At 38.3% G+C, this 19,287-nt stretch overlaps 1 long non-coding RNA gene across 4 annotated transcripts in view; it reads left to right on the top strand.

Moving 5' to 3' along the window:
• Positions 1–19,287, top strand: part of LOC113947472 — a 70,885-nt gene that overhangs the window by 39,996 nt on the left and 11,602 nt on the right. For 3 of the 4 annotated variants that reach the window (XR_003527741.1, XR_003527740.1, XR_003527738.1), the window contains exon 3: positions 11,723–11,852. This is a non-coding gene — a long non-coding RNA (uncharacterized LOC113947472). Of the gene's footprint in view, positions 1–9,187; positions 9,229–11,722; positions 11,853–19,287 lie in introns of those variants that run through there. The other variant, XR_003527739.1, reaches the window with a different exon arrangement.

The raw sequence follows: 19,287 nt of genomic DNA, 5'->3' as shown, positions 1-19,287 counted from the left end.
CCAGTCTGTATGAACATCTGGGGTTGTCCTATCCCGGTGCAGAATATAGCACTTTCCCATGTTGAACTTCATGTGGTTGGTGATTGCCCAGTCCTCTAATTTTTCGAGGTCTCTCTGCAAGGTCTCCCTGCCTTTGAGGGAGTCAACAGCTCCTCCCAGTTTTATGTCATCTGCAAACTTTCTTAGTATCCCTTCCAGTCCTGCATCCAAGTCATTTACAAAGATGTTGAAGAGCTGTGGAACTCCACTAGTGACAGATCGCCAGTCTGATGTTCGCTATTACCCTCTGTGCTTGACCAGTGAGCCAATTGCTCACCCACCACACGATGTGTTTATCCAACTGTGTGCTGGACATTTTGTCCAGAAGGATCTTGTGACAGACAATATCCAAAGCTTTACTGAAATGTGCCATGTTTGAAATCTGAGCCAGGAGAGAGGCAAGGATAGTCACCTATGTCTGCTCTATTACACACTCTTGTTAGCCCACGTATCCCATCCATTATTTACAGATGTGGCTCAGATAGATAGTTGAGGCAACATCAGAAGGGCTGTCAACATTCATGTTGTTGCTTGGCAGGCTATCAGCTTTTTCCTGAGGGATGAAAGCAGAAGATGGTGGTTTTTAGATGTGTCTCATTCTTTGGGAGGCAGCATGAGTTGCACAGAACAAGAAGAAGGTAAGCCTATAACCAGAGGGCTGATGGGTATAAAAGCCGTCTGCAAGTTATGAAGATGGGAGACCATGCAAAACCTAAGGTCACAACTACCTTTTCCGGGAGATGATTGTAGAGAACCTTCCCGTAGGTTTTACTTAATACATGATTCTGTCTCTGTGTATGCTGGGCAGGGATACTGCTTGTCTGGATTTATCTATCCAAACAAGAAGAGTTATTGATCATAATCTGAGGTCTTGTTTAATATTAGGAGCTACATTGCCCCATAGTTTAGATCACTGATATTGGTTGAATTAAGATGCTACTCAGTCTAATTTTGCATGTCCATGTGTATGCCTTAGCATTATTAAGATCATGTGAACACTCTGTCTTTGCAGTTTTAAATACCAATATTTTAGTTTGTTCACAAGTAGTTATAATTTTTTTAGTTTGATTTGATACTAAACAAAATAAATCTAAACACATGGCTTAATTAGTGAATGTAAGTGACAGCTGCAAAACCATAAGAATGTGTGACAATTTTCATGTTTTTCTGAAAACAAACACAGCTTTTGACTGTGCAGTTGAAATCTGGGGGTGTCATTTACCTTTTATTGTCACAACCTTCCTCTCCTGCAAGAATGAAAATAAATATCTTCCTCTTTTATAGCCTACAAAAGATGAATTCTTGTCTGCTCTTGCTGGTGCTATAATTTTTCAGATAGCTTCACTGATTGAAGTCTTGAGTGTATGAATAGGAAATTCAAATTGTTTAGTTGAAAGAGAGTCCTATGAAATTTGCAAGCATGCAGCAAAAGCAGACCGTGGAGATAAAAATAAGATCAATTTTGGTTATAATAAATGCCAAATCTAATAAAGGAAGAAACAAAACCAGACCATCCTGAACCTGCAAGGCTTTCACAAACAGACTGTTCCAAATTTTGAGAACATCACAAAAAATATAGTTTTATAACACTTCTGGTGTTTTTTTCAAAAAATCTACTCTGACTACTGACCTATAATAAATCTGCCAGATTGCTTGTCACATTTGAAACTCATACTACAAGATCTTTTACAAGATCTCTTTGTTCTTACTGATTTTTTTCCCATACAGACAAATACAATAATATTTTCAAATAAAAAGACAAAGATTTTAATTACTACTCTCCATCTGAGGGTGAAGAACTCTTTTTTAAAATTGGACTTGGTCTTTTCCAATCTAAATGATCCTATGTTTCTATGAAACACTCCCAGTGTCTTCTAGGTAGTGATTTTCTGTCCTGTTTGTGTAGATAAGGTCATCGTTATGATTTTTTAGTTTAACTTTGTATGCATTTTGTGACAGTGGATTCTCAATTTTCGTAATAAATCTGGAAGTTGAGATAATGTACCATTTTGTGAAAGAGTGATGTTAGGTAAAAGGTTCAGACTTTGCATGAGTTTTATCTGAGTTCAGTTTATAAAATTTAAAATAGCAGTATATTTGTTACAAAAGTGATTTTAATTTTAAGTAACTACTGATGTTATGGGCTGCTCCACAGTACCATTCCTTTCAAGTACTTTGGTAGAGAAGCTGTCAACTGAATAGTATGGTTACATTAGGACCTATTGTGCACGTTGGCGACATGTCCCTTTCTCCTGAAATAGGGTTTGTCTCTACACTGAGTGTGCCTGAGGTCAAAAAGGACACTCAGAGAATAAAGTGGTAACCAGCAGCTGTATGTGTTTGAGAACTGAGCTTTCAGTATTTACCTGGTCTGAGTTTTGTAGCTTGTACTGAGACACAATTGTCCATTAGTTGATGATAGCATGAGAAAATTATTTAGTACCAGTTTAGCAATGAATTTATGTTTATCCACTTAGTTTTCATTCAGAAATGTGGGAATCTCTTCAGTCTTTCTAGTGCTGGAAAGAAGTTTAGAACAGTTTGAGTGCACCAAATCAAAAAGTCAAATTAAAAGACCCTAGTATTTCCTTATTTTTACTATCTTTATAGATTTCATTTTTTTATTTGGTTGGCGGGTTTTTTTGTTGTTGTTTTTTAGCAGCCTCATGATGTTTTGGGGCACAGCAATGATTTTTTGTTTAATGTTTGATGTTAGCCCCACTGCACAGACACTCAGCAAATGTTAAATTGCTATGAGTACTAAGCACAGCTCCTGGATATCACCCCCAACCTCCCCAGTCTATTGAAATGTAACACCTAGCAACTGTTTACTGCTAATTACTCATCTGTGTTCTTAAAATAATCTAATTTCAAATTAGATGCTTATTAGTATTGCACCTATGTTTTAGCAGAACTGTTGATGAGCCATGAGTGAGCTATAAGCCACACAACTCCTCTATACATTATATAATGTATTGCTGCCCTTATTGCTACTTGTTGGGTAGTCTTGGTGACAGAGAGAAATGCAATGAAAAGAGAACTTGTTACAGCAGTATCAAAAATAAAAGGCAAGCCAGACCATATTTCCCTAGTTTGATTTTAATTTTTTATATTTGATTTTTGTGCTAAACATTGGGAACTAAGGTTAAAAGTACTAGGTAAAGGGTTGTTGTTGTGAATTGCTACTGGGAATAACCCTTTTAAAATATGACTCTTTGGAATATAACTTTTTGGAATAACTAACATTATTGCCTTTTGGTCTTTAATTACAAGATCAATTGCCTGAGATTCTGTACGTTCAACTGACAGCCCATGTATTTAGAGGTAGCTCTTGCAATAGGGCTTTTCTCTAGCATCCCATCCTAAAGGTTTCCACGTGCAGTGGCAGAAGCGAAGGGAGGATGAACTAGACACGGGTAATAGGTTAGATATTTGAATGTCCCTTAAGTGTGAATGCAAGCCTAGGCGTGATTACAGATCTCTTGTAGTGTCAGTATGTTTATTTGCTACTGGTGTTGTGAGCTTCTTTGCAAGAGGGATCCATATAAAGAGTAACAGAGATGATAGCTGAAGTAGAAGACAGTGGTGATGTAGGAGAAATTGATTTTAAACCTTTTGAGACACTCTACAAGGCCAAAGGATAAAGCTAGACATAATAAAAATTATCCTAAGTGCTCTGTACTGAAATATCATGAAATTTGAATGCAGTGCCTTTATGTGCTTTACCATCTGTGCTTTGGTCTGTGGGACTGACCAAAGCAAAGAGAGGGGCTGACCTGAGTGTGCTGGTTTAAAGGTAAACCAGCAGGGGAAATGGACTCAACTCAAAAGAGAGATTATAAGTCAGAGTAACAATTTAATAAAATAATACAATTAGTACGATTATACAGACAAACAATTGGTTTTAACCCACAAAACCCAAATGTATAACCCAGCACCCTGGGCCATGAACAGAGTGGTGTTCTTTGGGCCCCCTGAGTCCAAAGTAAAAGGAGAAGGGAAAACCTGTTGGTGAGAGTGCTGTTGCAGTCTGGTCAAGAGTGGTGATTGCAGTCCAGTTGAGAGTGATGGTTTCAGTCTGGTTGAAAAAGTGGTGGTTACAGTCCAGTCGAGAGTGGTGGTCTGCAGTCTCGTTGAGAGTGGTGATCTGCAGTCTTCCTCTGGATCCCACGAGTGGTTCCGAAAGTTCCAAGACTCCAAGATTATATATTCTCCAGTTCAGGCAGGAATGCCCAGTACTTCCCTCAGGGTGGGGAGTTCCACAGTGGGTGTGAGGACAGGGGGCACCCTCCTATCTCGCAGGCCTCTTAACACCTAGTTTATAGCCTGAGGAGTCAGGCTACTCTGGGCAGAAGGTGTAAACAGTCTACTGATACCAGTTTCTGGGAAATGGCATGGAAGGCTATAGAATACACAGTTTTGGGTTACACCCACACAGTGATGAACTGGTCCCAGCTGTTCTAACTAGGACACTGAGGGAGAGGGATGTTTTGCCTGTGAATCAAGGCAAGAGAAAAGTCTATCTGGGAAATTTCTGAAGGCTGGAAAAATTGGATTGTCAGGAAACAAGACTGATTTTTTTTTCCTTTTGCAAGCAGAGGGACTAAACCTCTCAAGTCATTGCTGATTAACATTTTACATGTGAGCAGTCTGCATCCTGTGTAGATCAGCCAGGATTTAAAGGGGACCCATCTAGTGAAGACTTAGTAGCTACACCATGAAATGAGTTTAATGAGTCTCTGCTCTTTCCCTCATGACATTGATTATAATGCATCTCTCCCTAGGGCTGTTCACAATACCCAACACACAGAACCATGACTTTTCTGGGTCCTTTGAACACTTGTGTTGGTTGTGGACTGCAATCAACAGTCCTAGCAACAGGTTTTTAAAAGCTCTCAAAGCTCACTGTATCACGGAGATGTTGAGGGAAAGGAATTCTTTGAAAGTCTGATGATAGTGAATAATTGAGACTTAACATTTACAAAAAAAAAAAGACATTTCTCATAATCTCATGACTTTTGACTTTGGAACTTTTTCTTCTGGAAGTACTCTGAAGATACTTAATTTTACATAGTTCTGCATGTACTTTATATTCCATAGTTTTCCATATCTTTTTTTTTTTTCAGAAGTGGGGGTGAGGGAAATGAACAATGTTACTTTTTTATTTATGTCATGTATTGAACAATGATGGTTTGTGTCATTCCTGAAATTTCATGATGAAACTCTGGTAAAAGTGCAACATGTGGTGGTTGTGATATAAAATAGGACCTCCATTCTATTAATTAAATTTGTATTAGTAAATACGCTAGCACAGGCTAAAATACTTTTTGATAAAAGATCACAAATACTGTGTGATTCATTTTCCATTTCTGTTGTGATTCAGAGATGCAATCTTAAAGTGGGCTATTGAGACTATCCATTCTATCCTCTGGAATAAAGCATTTATAGCCAGAGTGTGGTATTCTATACTTAAATGGATTTAGAAACAGTAACACATTTTATATTTAACAGAAATAAGGGTTCTTGAATGATCAGAGTAGGTACAAGAAACCAGAGATGTAATCAACTGTACTCTATGGGCTCATAAGAAAATGAAGAAGCAAACCCCCATGATTCATAAAAAAACCAACTCCTGAACATATAAAGGTTGCTGGATGATTTAAGGCCAGATTAACAAATCACTGCAATGCAATTTATGGCTTTCGATAATGGGAGGTCAAACGTGTATTACCAGCTGACTTAAATTTGATTTGACTGAAAGATAAAACTCCACTACATGAACCATATTAACTGAAAGCCTCTGCTTTACATTTCTCACTGATGGCACCCTGGGGAGGCAACTTTCTTGGCATTTCACATCCAATTTAAGCACATCATTGATGAAAAGATGGCTAAATTGGTGCGTCATTTTGTAATATAATATCTCACGAATTGTTTATCTGATCAATGGAGAATGCAGTCTCAAGCCGTTCAGGGCTAATGTGCTCATTGCACTAAAATAGTAAGTTATTGACTGTCAGAGGGACCTGGGAATTTCTAGTCTCAGTTCAGATTTCTTGAATGAGAGCAACATATTGCATCAGAATAGTAGGTTGTGAGAGATTAACTCTTCTAGCTGAACTCTCACTGAAACCAAATAGATGTGAGCAGAGGGCACAAAGCACTTAGAGGGAAATGTTCAGCTTCTCATATGATCAGACTGTAGAGGGCAGAAAGGAGTCTTATTTTTACCTTAATTATGCAGACTTTACATCGCTGTAATTCCACTAACTTTATTTGGCAAAGTCCTGCAGCATAAGAGGAGTTATGCCATAGGTGTGTTATATATGAAATGTTATTTTCAGAGCTGTAGTGAGATATTTTGGTGCCTGGGGTAGGATGGGACCACTCCTTCCAGACAGGAAGCATCTGGGGCCTCCTCAGGACCAGCCACGTGGAGAGTCCCTGGGGAAATGCCTTCTCTTCAGACATGGGCTGAGCTAGACCTGAAGGGAGCTGGGTGGACGTGGTGTAGAGGGAACAGGGAGACTTCCTGTCAAGGAACAAGGTAGGGAGATAAAGCAGATATTCCTTTATCTCTTCATAGTCTGATATCTATTTTCCCTGGAGCTGATGCCCACTTTCCATTATAAGGATGGGGAAACAGCACCCTGACAGTCCCCATATTCAGCTGGACTCAGTCCTGGCCTCACAGGAATGCAGTTATATTACTTATGCACCCTTCCTAGCCTCCCATTTGTCATGCTTTGTTATTTCTTTTTTCGCTATCATTTTCTCACCAAATGAAGGGGGCAGGAATGATTAAGAATGGTTTTCACTAGAAGCAAACCCCAGGAGTTCTGTGTTTAACAAGCAAGGATCCTGTCTCCTCAAGGCTGGCCTCGTTCGGTGTGGATAAGGGAGAGAATGACTTGTGTGATATAAGTTCATTATTTATTTATTTATTTTCTTAGAAATGTTTAGTCCACCATAGAAATGATTCACAGACAGAAGGAAACAAAACACTGAAGTGGTTGGTGGATATTTTTAGCAGAAGGAAAGTGTTCTTTTCCCAAGGTTGAGGGAGAAAAAAACTTCTTTCTTTGCAGCCCATGGACTTAGGACCTTGCAAAGCTGGGCATGTATATTCCTTCTGCATAGGAATTGATAAAAGAGTGGAAAAGAGGTGTAAAGTGCATGTAATAGGAAATCACCTTCACTGGTGGTATGTAGGATATTTCAAGGTGAGTGCTCCCTGGTCCCTTGTTGAAGCTGCTCTGCTGTGCACAATAGATTTCAACATTGTTATGCCTACAGGGGAGCGCAGCACTGCAGGCTGCTGACTTATGTGTTTATCTGAGAGAAAGAAGCAAGAGGTTCCCTTACCCTTCCCCCCAGTAACTACTATAATTAAGTAATAGAAAATTATTGTGATTAGTTTATTCAACCAAAATACTAGATTCTGTTCTATATTGTAATTTCATTTTGTTTGACTGAAACTGGTAATTTTGTTAATGGAATACAAATCATACTTCCATGAGGAGATAGAGTGCTCTTATGCTAAAAACAGGTATCAATGACATAGAAAGCTCATTTTGGTCACCGCCAATGATCTGCAGTACTGCAGAAGCCAGATGGCCAAACTGCAGTCCTATTTTCTTTTCTGTCTTCTGGAAGTTAAAAAGTCCTAGGGCTGCTCAGTCCTTGAATGAGATACTGAGGAAATCACAGAAAACAGAGGAACAAACTAAAGAATATTGCTTTATCGCTTAGATCAAAGACTCTGAACAAGGAGATGGACTTAATTTTAACACCCTACTATGGCCTGTGGAAAGCTGGTGGGGAGAGAGGTGTTGCCTAAGTACTGACTCTAATTCTAAGCATGTCTTCCAAATCGTTTTTTTGGGAAGAATTTGTCACTATTTTTATCCTTCTCTACACCCCCCTGCCCCCTCCACGATGGTGTTTATCTTCAGGAAAACAGGGAGTTTAGAAGTCTGAAGGGCTTCTGATTGTGTCTGAACACCAATGGTTTCTTTGAGATCACAGTTGTCAAAGCTAGTAGGCAAACAAGAAATGTTAGAAAATGTATTTGAGGAACTTGCTCTCTAGAAATATCTGACTTAAAAAAATATGTGTTAAAGGAATACCTTTTTCTCAAAATAAGAAACAACAGTGGTTTGGATTTATCTCTTTCTTGATCTCAGAGATTGTTAGCATGATGAGTCTTATTGGCATTTACTGTCAGCAGAGAAGTTATATTAAAGAAAAATTGCAATAGGCGAAATAGAACAAGGACAATGAAAGAAAATACTCCTGATGAGCAAACCCTTTGTTTATTCTAGTCTCATATTAATCTTGTGAGTTGAGTTGTTCATGTGAAGTCACTCCTAAGAACTCTCGAGCATTCATTACCAGTATTACAGGCTTTATTTAAAATACTATTTTTACATGCACGAGCAAGAATACCAATTTTTTACCTAAGTGATAGTAAATGATTAATTAATATTACTGCTACATTTCAATCAGTGTGTTAATCATGCCCTCATAATCAGGTGAAGGAATGTATCCTTAAGAAATAAAATATTTCTTATGTTTTACTAGACTGTAGAAAAAGAACCTCCACATTCTTAAAAATACATAGATCCAGAACAGTATTTTCTCATTCAGCAACCAGGAAGTTTTACCAGTCTGACAGATGACATCTTCTGTCTTTTCCTCCCCCAGAGTAAAAGCCTAAAACACATGCATGGGGTAGATCAGAGGACTGATGATTGTGTCACTGTTATTATTACAAGACAAGGTAGTGCCCAAATACCCAATCAGTTCATGAATCCCTTATCTGATTCCTTTCTTGTCCTAGTTTGGATGCTTTTCCTGTCCATTAGCAAAGTCGTTACCAGGCAGATGTGGAGTTAGCAAGTGGGACAACAGTGACTCTTGAACTACCAATCTGTCCTTCCCAAATATTATATCTGTTTTTTTTTAGTTATAAAGCGTAGTAAGTGATAACAAAAATATTCAATCTCATCACCAAAAGAAGGCCATGAGGATGATCAAAGCGCTGTAAAACACCAGAGAAGAAAACACCTGGAGAAGAAAAGGCTCACAGGGGACTTCATCATCATCTTCCAGTACTTAAAGGGTGGCTTTGGAGGATGGAGGCTTTCTCTTCATGGGGAGCCACATGGAGATAACAAAGGACAACAGGTACAAATTGTACCATGATGGGTTTCATCATGATATGAGAAAGAAAATTTTCAAATTGAGATCAATCACTGAAACAGCTTCCCTAAGGATGGGATAAGAGTCCCCATCACTGAAGGTTTTCAAGACACAACTAGGCAGGGTACTAGCAAGTCTCATCTTTTCCACAAAAGGTTGAACCAGGTGATCTTTCAAAGACCTGAGCTGTCATATGGTTTTATTTCACACAGTAACAGTTTTTTGCTGTGTCTGCTTTTATAGAGTTGTTGAGAGACAATCTGGTACTCCACACGCCTTCACAGTTTGATATCTTCCTAAACCCATTCAGTAAACATACCTTTTCAGTAATTTTCCTTAGAGCTATTAACAGACATCCTGGTTTGGTGGTGTCTTTGGCCCAGCTCATGCTATTCTGTGTTCTGCTTTAAGGAACCCTTCAACCCACATTTACTAGAAAGAAAACTGATTTTTAATTCAGCTTTTCTTCAGAATTTATTTCTAATGACATAAGAGAGAATGTGTGTATGGTAGGTAGCAGTTTTGTGGTCAGCTTTTGGATCTGATCTTTAATCACAGGTTACCATGGCTACATTGTTTGATTCCTTCGTTTCCTGGCAAATGTCTTTGCTGAGCTGTGGACATATTCAATTTGTGAAATGCTTCATATCTTAGTGCATGTAGATTAGATTGAGTATGAATTTGTAAAAGAGTAAAACAGTTCTTTCAAAAGTATCTCAGCATGTATGCTATTCTCATAAAAGTTAGTGGAAATGCTGGCACTTGTATTGAAATAACACCAACCAGCCAACTGGCACTGAACATCTATTTGTTCCATGTGTACAATCGAGTCATAGTGAATATTTATAAATTAAAAAACCCCTAAATTACTCAATAAGACTTGACTGAACAGACTTCATAATGAGATAATGTAGACCTTCAGGTAAACTACTAGAGGTGCAGTGTTTATCTCATTACAACACACATTTACTAAAGAATAGCATGCTCCAAGGCATGTATTTATACTGCAATACATTCCTGCAACAGGCCTCTTTTGAGGTATAAGGTAGAAGTAGCTTAAAAACTTGAAAAGTAGATGCCTTTTCCTCTAGCTGCATATATAACAGACAGCTGTATTCAGTGGTTTATTGAGTGTGTTAATTGTGAGCAATAAGGCTGAAAAATGTGTGTTCTAGTGAATAGCTTCCCCTGCAGTTCAAAATATTTTCAGAAAGCAGGCAAAAACTCCAAAGAAAGAAATTCCAGTTGCATTCGAGGACTCAAAAGTATGTTGTTCTAAAGTTGCTGCTATAGTAGTAATAGTATTACAGGATACTCAGTTGGGCAGAGGAGCAGCTTAAATGTTGCTACCTTTCTGCTAGTGACACGAGAGCCTAGAAAATAAAAGTGCCCAGTCTATTTCATCTCCACTAAGGAGATGTGGCAAAGGAAGAGTCTCTTCTACAAATAAGCAGTTTATTGATTATTCTTTGCTTCTAGTGTAGTGTAAATTTAGAGAGTCCCAGTGAAATTATTGGAGTGACATCAGTAAAATCAAGTGCTGTGACAGAGCATCAGAGCTGCATCATGGAACTCTCTTGCCATTGAAATCAAGGAGAATTAGAGAATGATCTTGGTGCTGGAGTGATTTCATACCTGTATATGTTACTAGAAATTATAATAGACTGCAATGATATGATATATAGAAGTAACTTTCAAAGTCAGTAATCAGGGATTCGTGGTGCTCCATCGATCAGAAAAAATAACAGAATAATTTCCAGACTTTAAATGGTGTAAAGAAGGAAAATAATAATAATATAAAAAAGAGTGACTAATAATGGTTCAGAGAAATGAAATCTGATAGAAAGGAGATGGAAAACTAAAGATAATTTGTTATTATTTTTATGCTTGTATTACACTGACATGGAGTGTCCCAAAAAATGTTGGAAGAAAAAGTTTCATGTCCTAAGGAACTTCAGGCCAACACTAAAAAGGTTTGGTTGGAGGCCTGACAAACTAATTAATGAGGACAGATGCATGGGAGAAATCATAATACCAATTTTGCAGTTGCTGTACTAGGCTTCCTATATGTCAGCTCTGTGTAGTTCATGGCTGGCCTAACCACAGAGCACTTACAGCAGTATGCTGGAAAAAGGATGGTCTGCAAGAATATATATTTATTGAATAAGTAATAATTTGCTAGGGGAATTTCTGCTTTAATTCCGGTAGCTGTCTTGCCCTTACCTCTAAGGATAGTATTTTATCTCCATTTTCAGTAAGGATGGTAATAATTTAATTCTGGAGCCAGATCCAGATTGCTCTTAATTGTTGTGTCAGTATCATTGTGATCAGACTTTACTTTTCATTTATGTGGCTGAAAAGTCTTTTGCTATTTGTTCTCATTATTGTTGCAGGATCTTGCTAATTTTGCAAGTTATAGGGAAACTCCTTTTGATCTGTGAGACACATTGACCAATTATCTTTTTCTCTTTCCTTACAGACTTTCCATAGTGGACAAATAACGAACGCCGAAAAACAGTGAAATCATCAAGGCTGAGGCTCATCCCTCAGAAGGATACTGGGAGGAATGTGAATGTCAGAGAACAGCATGACAAGCCATAACAATCACAGTTAAGTTTCTGTTGATGTTCTTCCACTATTAAAAATAAGCTGTCATGAAGAAAAGAGAAAGCGAACAGAGAGTGGCTGGAAAAATTATTTATTTGAACTGGGGAAAAAGGGGGTATGTCACATTTCCCTTTTAGTCTTTTTCAAAGCAAAATTCCAATCAAGATATATTCAGTTCAAATTTTGAAATTTAAGGTTATTATCACAGAAACGAAGAATCACAGAATGGGTCAGGTTGGAAGAGACCACAGGAGGTCATCTGGTCCAACCTCCCTGCTTAAGCAGGGTCATCCTAGAGCATGTGGCACAGGATTGTGTCCAGATGGTTCTTGAATATCCCCAGTGAGGGAGACTCCACAATGTCTCTGGACAACCTGTTCCAGGGTGCGGTCACCCACACAGTAAATAAGTTCCTCCTTATATTCGGGTGGAACTTCCTGTGCATCAGTTTCTGCCTATTTCCTCTTGTCCTCTTGTTTGGCACCACTGAGAAGAGCCTGGGTTCCCTCTCAGTCATCTCTTCTGGAGGCTGAACAGGGCCAGCTCCCTCAACCTTTCATCGTAATAGAGGTGCTCCAGTCCCTCAATCTTCTTTGTCACCCACCAGAACTGGACACAGCACTCCAGATGCAGCCTCACCAGGCCTGAGTAGAGGGGCAGGATCATCTCCCTCAACCTGCTGGCAATGCTCTTCCTAATGCATTCCAAGATACCGTTGACCTTCTTTGCCCCAAGGTCAAACTGCTGGCTCATGGACAGCTTGACCTCCAGGTTCTTCTGTGCAGATCTGTGTTCCAGCAGGTCAGCCCTCAGCTTGTACTGGTGCCTGGGGTTTCCATTATAAGAAAAGATATTAGTTGTCGAATTCAAAACTTTCTAATTTACACAACATTTTTGTCCATAAAATTTTTAGCTTCCTACATTGCCTATATTTTGACCTTTTCCCTCATTTTCAATGCATTCTGTTACTGGTTCCCGATATTAAGTCTCTTCCAACTGGAAGGAGTGAGTGGAAGAAAAAGTGGATGGAAAATATGATGTCAAGGTTTCTTTAATTCACAGGTTTTCTCTCACAGAATATTTTCTGTTACTGCACCAAATAGCAGGATTCTAAGTTTTAAGATAGATGCTTGGAGAGAAAAAAAAAGAAAAAAAGAAATGAGACAATTGAAATGATTGTTTTTTGTCAATCTTGGTGAAAAATGGGGTAATTGAGAAAAAATCTAACAGACTGAACAGTGCTCATACTTGATGGTCTTATTTTTGTGGAAAAGTCTCTTATATTGACTTAATGATATCTACTGGAATTGAAACAACAGTGTCTACACAAGGGACTTACCCTGTTTAATTGCATCAGTTGAAAGTGATTCAATTTTTTTGGCAGAAACAAGCATAGGGAGATGGAAAAAATAAATGGCTATTTTTTTATAGTGAAATAAAGGGGAGGAAGCAAAGCAAACAACTTATGGCCCTGAAATACTATTATTATATCTAGGAAACCATGACCAAAAGATGCTAATTTGTTTCAACTCACTCACCGTGAGGGCTCCCTTTGATCCTCCTGCCTTTCTTAGAGTGTGATATTCTCACATTTTAATGCAGTATCATTTGACATTGAGATGCAGGGAAAATTGTCCAGTAAACAGCTTTCTTGTACTGATTTGGAGCTTGTGGGAAAGATTATAGTATGAGTTGGAGTCTGCCACAAGAGAAATGGATTATTACTCTGGGAACACTTACATCAAGGAGGGCCCTTTTACAGCTGAAAGAGGCAACCTTTTACAAAGAGCTGTGTTCAGTGAACTCCTTGTCAGCTTGCTGAAAGTGCTAACTCACAGCATACAGGTCATTCCTTCCCAGAAACATGAGAGAAAAGCTTTAGCATGCTGTTTGTGACTTCTTCTCCTTGAATGTAATGGTGTTTTTTACAAAATGACACCACATAAAAGAAAAAAACTAAAAATCAGATTTAATGAGACAGATGGTTTAGGGAGGAAGGAGAAAAGGAGTGCCTTAAAAGACGTCAATGCTCTGTTCACAGCGGTGTAAGCTTTCAACAAACCAGCCTGTGTGCTTCGGATAAAATAGGGGTGGAGGTATTTTCCAAACAAAATCTACTTGTAATAGAACTCAGAACTGGGTAACAAAGTCTCCCTGAATTTCCCTACCCCTGAAATGCTGGTTTTCTTCCTATCAGTTTCAGTGTTACAATAAAATTAGAAACCTCACAAGGGAAGATTTCTAATTTTGTTTTTGAAAGACTTTTTTTTTTTTTTAGTCAAAGAGAACTATAGAATAAATTATTACAAGGACATTAAAAGGATTTCATTTCCTTGAGCATACATATGCATTCTGCTGCACCATGTCCTCTCCCTCCCAGTGTAGCCATTGATCCACAGCTTTTATAATGAACTCTAATAACAACTCTATTACTGTGAGGCTTCCAATTGGCTCAGGCACCCACAAAATTAGCTACAAAGAAGCCAGCTTGTCAATATTAATTCCGCCACAGAGATTACTTGTTATGGTAGAACAAAGGTGTTTTGGCTTGAGCTGAACGACTTAACTCCTTGTCTCATAAAATTTAAGCTGCTATTGATCTCCTTCTTCTATTGTGCTGAAAGAATAAAAAAAAAAGGGCTGTGCGCGCGCAGACACACAGACAGACTGGTGTGCTGAATCACTCCGATGCATTCTCCTAAACCACAGCCGCCCCCTTCCTTCCTTCCCTTCTTCCCTTCCCCTTCCATCCCCTCCCTGTCTGCTAAGAATCATTCAGTAACATGAAGCAAATTAAATCAATGAATTCATCCTAGCAGATGGGTGCTTTAACAGTCAGTTAGCCTTTAGATAATTGAGGCGTTGACTCCGGAATCATAAAATGGATGGCTCGTTTGTACATTTTACTGAAATAGATCACCGAGGTTAAATAAATGAAATCCCATTTGTCAGGCGGTAATAAATGGCCTCCCCTTCTGCAAACAGCTCTGTTTGGCCTAATAAATACAGGGATGTTACAGTGCTCCTCCCTTGATAGGGTTATGGCTTAATGAAATGGTCTTTCCTCTGCTTGTTTTTGCCTCCTCCTGCACCGTGTGATAAGTAGCGAACCAACGAAGCTTGTAATTACAATCTTACAGAGAACCCAGCCAATCTGTATATAAATCTCACCATCCAATTACAAGATGTAATAATTTTGCAGTCAAGCTGGTAATGAGGTCTAATACTCATGCATGTGATAATCCCCCCTGGATGCTGACTCTATCAGATGTTAGCTTTGTAATTATACTGGCAGAAAATCATTATTTCATGTTCAGCAGAAAAATGAGGTTGGTGGGAAGTTAATTTTCTCTATGCTCTGTGAAGCATAGACAAAATTTTAATGATTTAATCATTATGGTTATCCCTTTTGCAATTGACCCGCGTTACTTCTGTAGAAACATTGGCACATTTAAAAGTCCCTGTTACCCGATAAAGCTTGCCAGGTATGCAGCTTTTAATGTAAGAATAACCGTATACAATTAAACTATTAACCTCCTTGATAGGGGAAAAATCCATAGTTTTTATGTTTTCATTATTTACACACAGGATCCAAAGGAATGTTTACGTCCAGCCTGCGCTGCGATAAAAAAAGACTCTTAAATAAAGAAAAAAGAAAAATGCTATAATTAGGATGTAAGCTCTCAGAACAAAACAGCAGGTTCACAATGGTATTTTAGCAGCTCAGTAATCTTTTGTTCCTTTCCAGTGTAGGAAACATTCATGAGATGTTATACCTCTACACAAAGATCTTATTATGCATAATCAGCATTTTCACAGGAACTAGTTTAAAGGAATCACTTGTGATACATATTTTTAATTATTCTTTTCTGCTCTCAGAATTTGCTTGTTATTTCTGTTTGTCTGGCCTGCCAGGAGAAGGACACAGAATAAGAGAGAAGTCACAACATTGAGATGGGAGAGTGAGAAAAAAACAGTAGTGCAAAATCAAAACTATAGGGAAGTAGGTAGGCAGGACAAAATAACAAAGTGTATTGCAAATTGCAACTAAGATATTTAAGGATAAATTACTTTAAAAAATTCAAGTTAAAGAAAATGTCATCAAATTCTTTTGTGCTAGGATTTCAGTGGAAGACATGTATCCAAATAGTACTTAAGCACTCCCAACGTCACTTAGATTTGCAAGCTTCATTCTGCTATTTCTAACTTTTGATCCTGTGCCGATAATGTTCCTTTACTGGCTTATTTCAAATGTATATGGGCATATATATGTGTGTGTGTGTGTGTGTATGTATGTGTATATAAATATTTTTGTGTATACATGCTCTGTTTCTCTAAGACAGACATTATAGAAAACCTAACTGAATCTTATCTTTTGGAAATATTTTTGTATTTTTTTTAGAATGAGTAGCAGGATTAGGGCCTGTGCGGTACTTCAGTTGATGACTTTCAGGAAGGCTTGATCTGGTATGTCCAAAGGCTTACCAAAGCAGAAGTCAATTAGTATATGAAATCTGTAAAAGATAACCTCGTATTTGATTCCTGTTAGGCTTAGACGGTAGACAGCGCTGTTGACTCAAGACAAAAGCAGTTATGGATAATGTCCAGAGAATGACCTGCATGTAGGGATGGGGCTTATTCCACCTCACTTCAGATTTGTCCTTCCAGACTTGGTGGAGTAATCTAGAGCCCCTTCACAGCCCATGAGCACATCAGGGCTGCCCTTCTCTTACCCAGCTGATGCATCTGCCTTTTGAAAGGTGATCTGTATCCCAGAAGTGCCTTTTCATCCACTGGCCATAAAAAAATAACAAATGTATAGTTCAGATGTTGGTAACTACTTTGTAGGCCTCAAAGATTAGTTGAAATAAATTCTACCCTTACCTCCTTTGTGGATCCAACCCAAAGTGGCTCTGGAGAAGGCCTGGGGTCTATTATGTATTAAATTCCTAATCTGTTGATATAAAAAAGACAACTTGGCAGACACGAATCCTGATCTAATTACGGTTCTCAGCCTTAAAAAAGGATTATTTTTTAATGAGTCTTGTAACTTAAAGCGCGTATATATTTAGACAATTTATCAAACCTCTTAAGAAGAAAATCCTGACATTAGTTAAGGTGGTTCTACTGGTAGTCCATACATCTTATTCCTGTAGAAGAAGCAGAATTGAGATGAGGAATGCAGATGACCTAAAATTAATTAGGATATTAAGAAATAGTGAAAGCTAAGGGACTTGAAGAAGGACGTAATGCACAAGCCAAACGGATGATCCTTTGCTGACAAACCTATTGTGTCTAACATGCATTGAATGGAGTAATCGGAAATACCTAATGCCTTACTAGATACAAAATAAATTTTTCTGAACTGATAGAAAGATGAGGGTGTTACTATAGACAGTTGAGTCCAAAGTAATAAAAAAATGCAAAGAAATTCAGAGTAATATGGAAAATAAAATAAGAAATGCTTTTTAAGTGAAAGGCACTACTTTCTTTAGAACAATGCATTCCTTTCTTACCATGTCAGTCAGGGTTGCCATCTTTTGCAAATCTTATCATGACTTTGCCATGTATATGGGGGAGGGTTGGGTTTAGATGTATTCTTGAAGTCACAGTTTTGGGTAACATTTTTATGTTTCCTTTAAGAAAGAGGTATAATTCTATAAATTTGTTCCATAAAGTTTAGCTTGGTGTCCCTGGGAAAGGTCATTAAGCATGAAATGGAGTGTGCAAAATTGATACAATTGGCTTTTCTGTCTGAAAAGAATTTTTAATCTTACGTGCATACTTTTGCAAAACACTGGGAGATGTGAAGATAAACCTGTTGTTCTGAATTCATGTCATGAAAAGATCTTAACTCTTTATTTAGCCAGCTAGACATTTTTCTCACTGAGGCAGAACTAGGGTTAAAATCCAAGTGAGTTTTACTTCTGGCTAGAGCATAGCTGGACAAGATTGTATTTTTGTACCATAAGTAAGGTTACAGACTTCAGGCAGAACAAGACTGGGAACTTTTGGATTAAAACATTGGATTTAAATCCAGTAGAATACTTCAGATGTTGCACATGTACGACAGTCTTCTAGATGGGTGAATGTTAATTATACTTTCCTCATTTTCCACATAAAGTATTGAAAACATGAATTTGTCTAACAAGACTAAGTAAATCCTTGCTACACAGCAAGTGGTGAGAAGCAAAAAAGGTAACAGCTTCTCACCCAACTTCAGCAAAATGTTTCTCTCTCAGTCTCTCTGAAGATAAAAGGGGAAGTGTACAAGTAGTGGCTGTGTCTAAAAAGACACAATAATGGTTCTGTGAAGCTTTCTGATGCTTCTTCTGGTGTGTCATGGCATAGAGGGATGTGTCTGGAAGAATCCTTGATCCTCAGGTTGCATACACCAGTAGGTAGGTGAACCGCGTATAAAATTGGGAGCTAGTTTGTTAACCTAGAGGAACTTCATTGATAGAGAGCAAACCTAGAAAAACTATTGGCCATGAATGAGTCCTAGGATGTGGGAAAATAATCAGGTAGAGAGGTTGTCCCTTTCTTTGTTATCTTAGCACATTCTCTGCCTGCATTCCCTAACACTGACTCATGTTTCCCCTTGACAGCTCTGGCATTTGCCTTGAGCACCATAATCCACACAATGTCAGCTATTTGGGATCCTTGGGCCAAAGAGCTTCTCTTGTTTAAATCCACTCATATTCATCTCCTATTTCCATATGGAATTTACATTCAAAGAAGAGAGTAAATCAGTAAGACTTCATACTCGCCTTGCAGCGGGAGCAGTGTCTGGGGCTGCTCTGTGGACTTTGCCTTGCACATCCACTGTGGCTGTGTTTTATGATTCTCCCATTCTGGGACCTAGCTGCAGCCAAACCATGGAGGTGGCAACTTGGCATAAAAAATTCTGGAAACTCTCTGTGAAACAGCCTTTGATTTTTGTATGGGTTTACAAGAGATCAGCATAATTCTGTTTGAGCATCGTTAGGATTATATATTCAAGTGAACAAATCCAATCCTTAAAAGAATTTCTGATCCAGCCATGATGTCATCAGGCAGCTTTTGCCAGCTGAACCCATTGAAAATGAAAATAAAATGTCTAGTGTGTTATGTGGAGAAACACGCACTGTCCTTTTGTGATGTGAGATCTTACCGAAGCTCATGTGAAGGGGTTAATTTATTAAAAGGCACTGGCTTTTAGTAGTTGCTAGGTAACATTGACCTTTTTCCAAAGGCTGTACTCCTCCAAGGAGGGTGTTTCAGCAGAGGTAATAATTCTGTGTGGGGTTTCCTCAATGAGTTGGTGGTAACCTATCCTTCAGGAAAGTTGGGAGGATATGGTTTTGGAACAAACTCATCTTCCCCCTTTCCTCTTCCATTCATGTTTCTCTCTCTGTTTAAAAAACAAAATGAATCAAACAAATAAACAAAAACACG

This window comes from Corapipo altera, unplaced genomic scaffold (genome assembly GCF_003945725.1).
Source record: "Corapipo altera isolate COAL_440 unplaced genomic scaffold, ASM394572v1 24b, whole genome shotgun sequence".
Taxonomy (NCBI): Eukaryota; Metazoa; Chordata; class Aves; order Passeriformes; family Pipridae; genus Corapipo; species Corapipo altera.
This window is presented reverse-complemented; position numbering and strand designations above follow the sequence as displayed.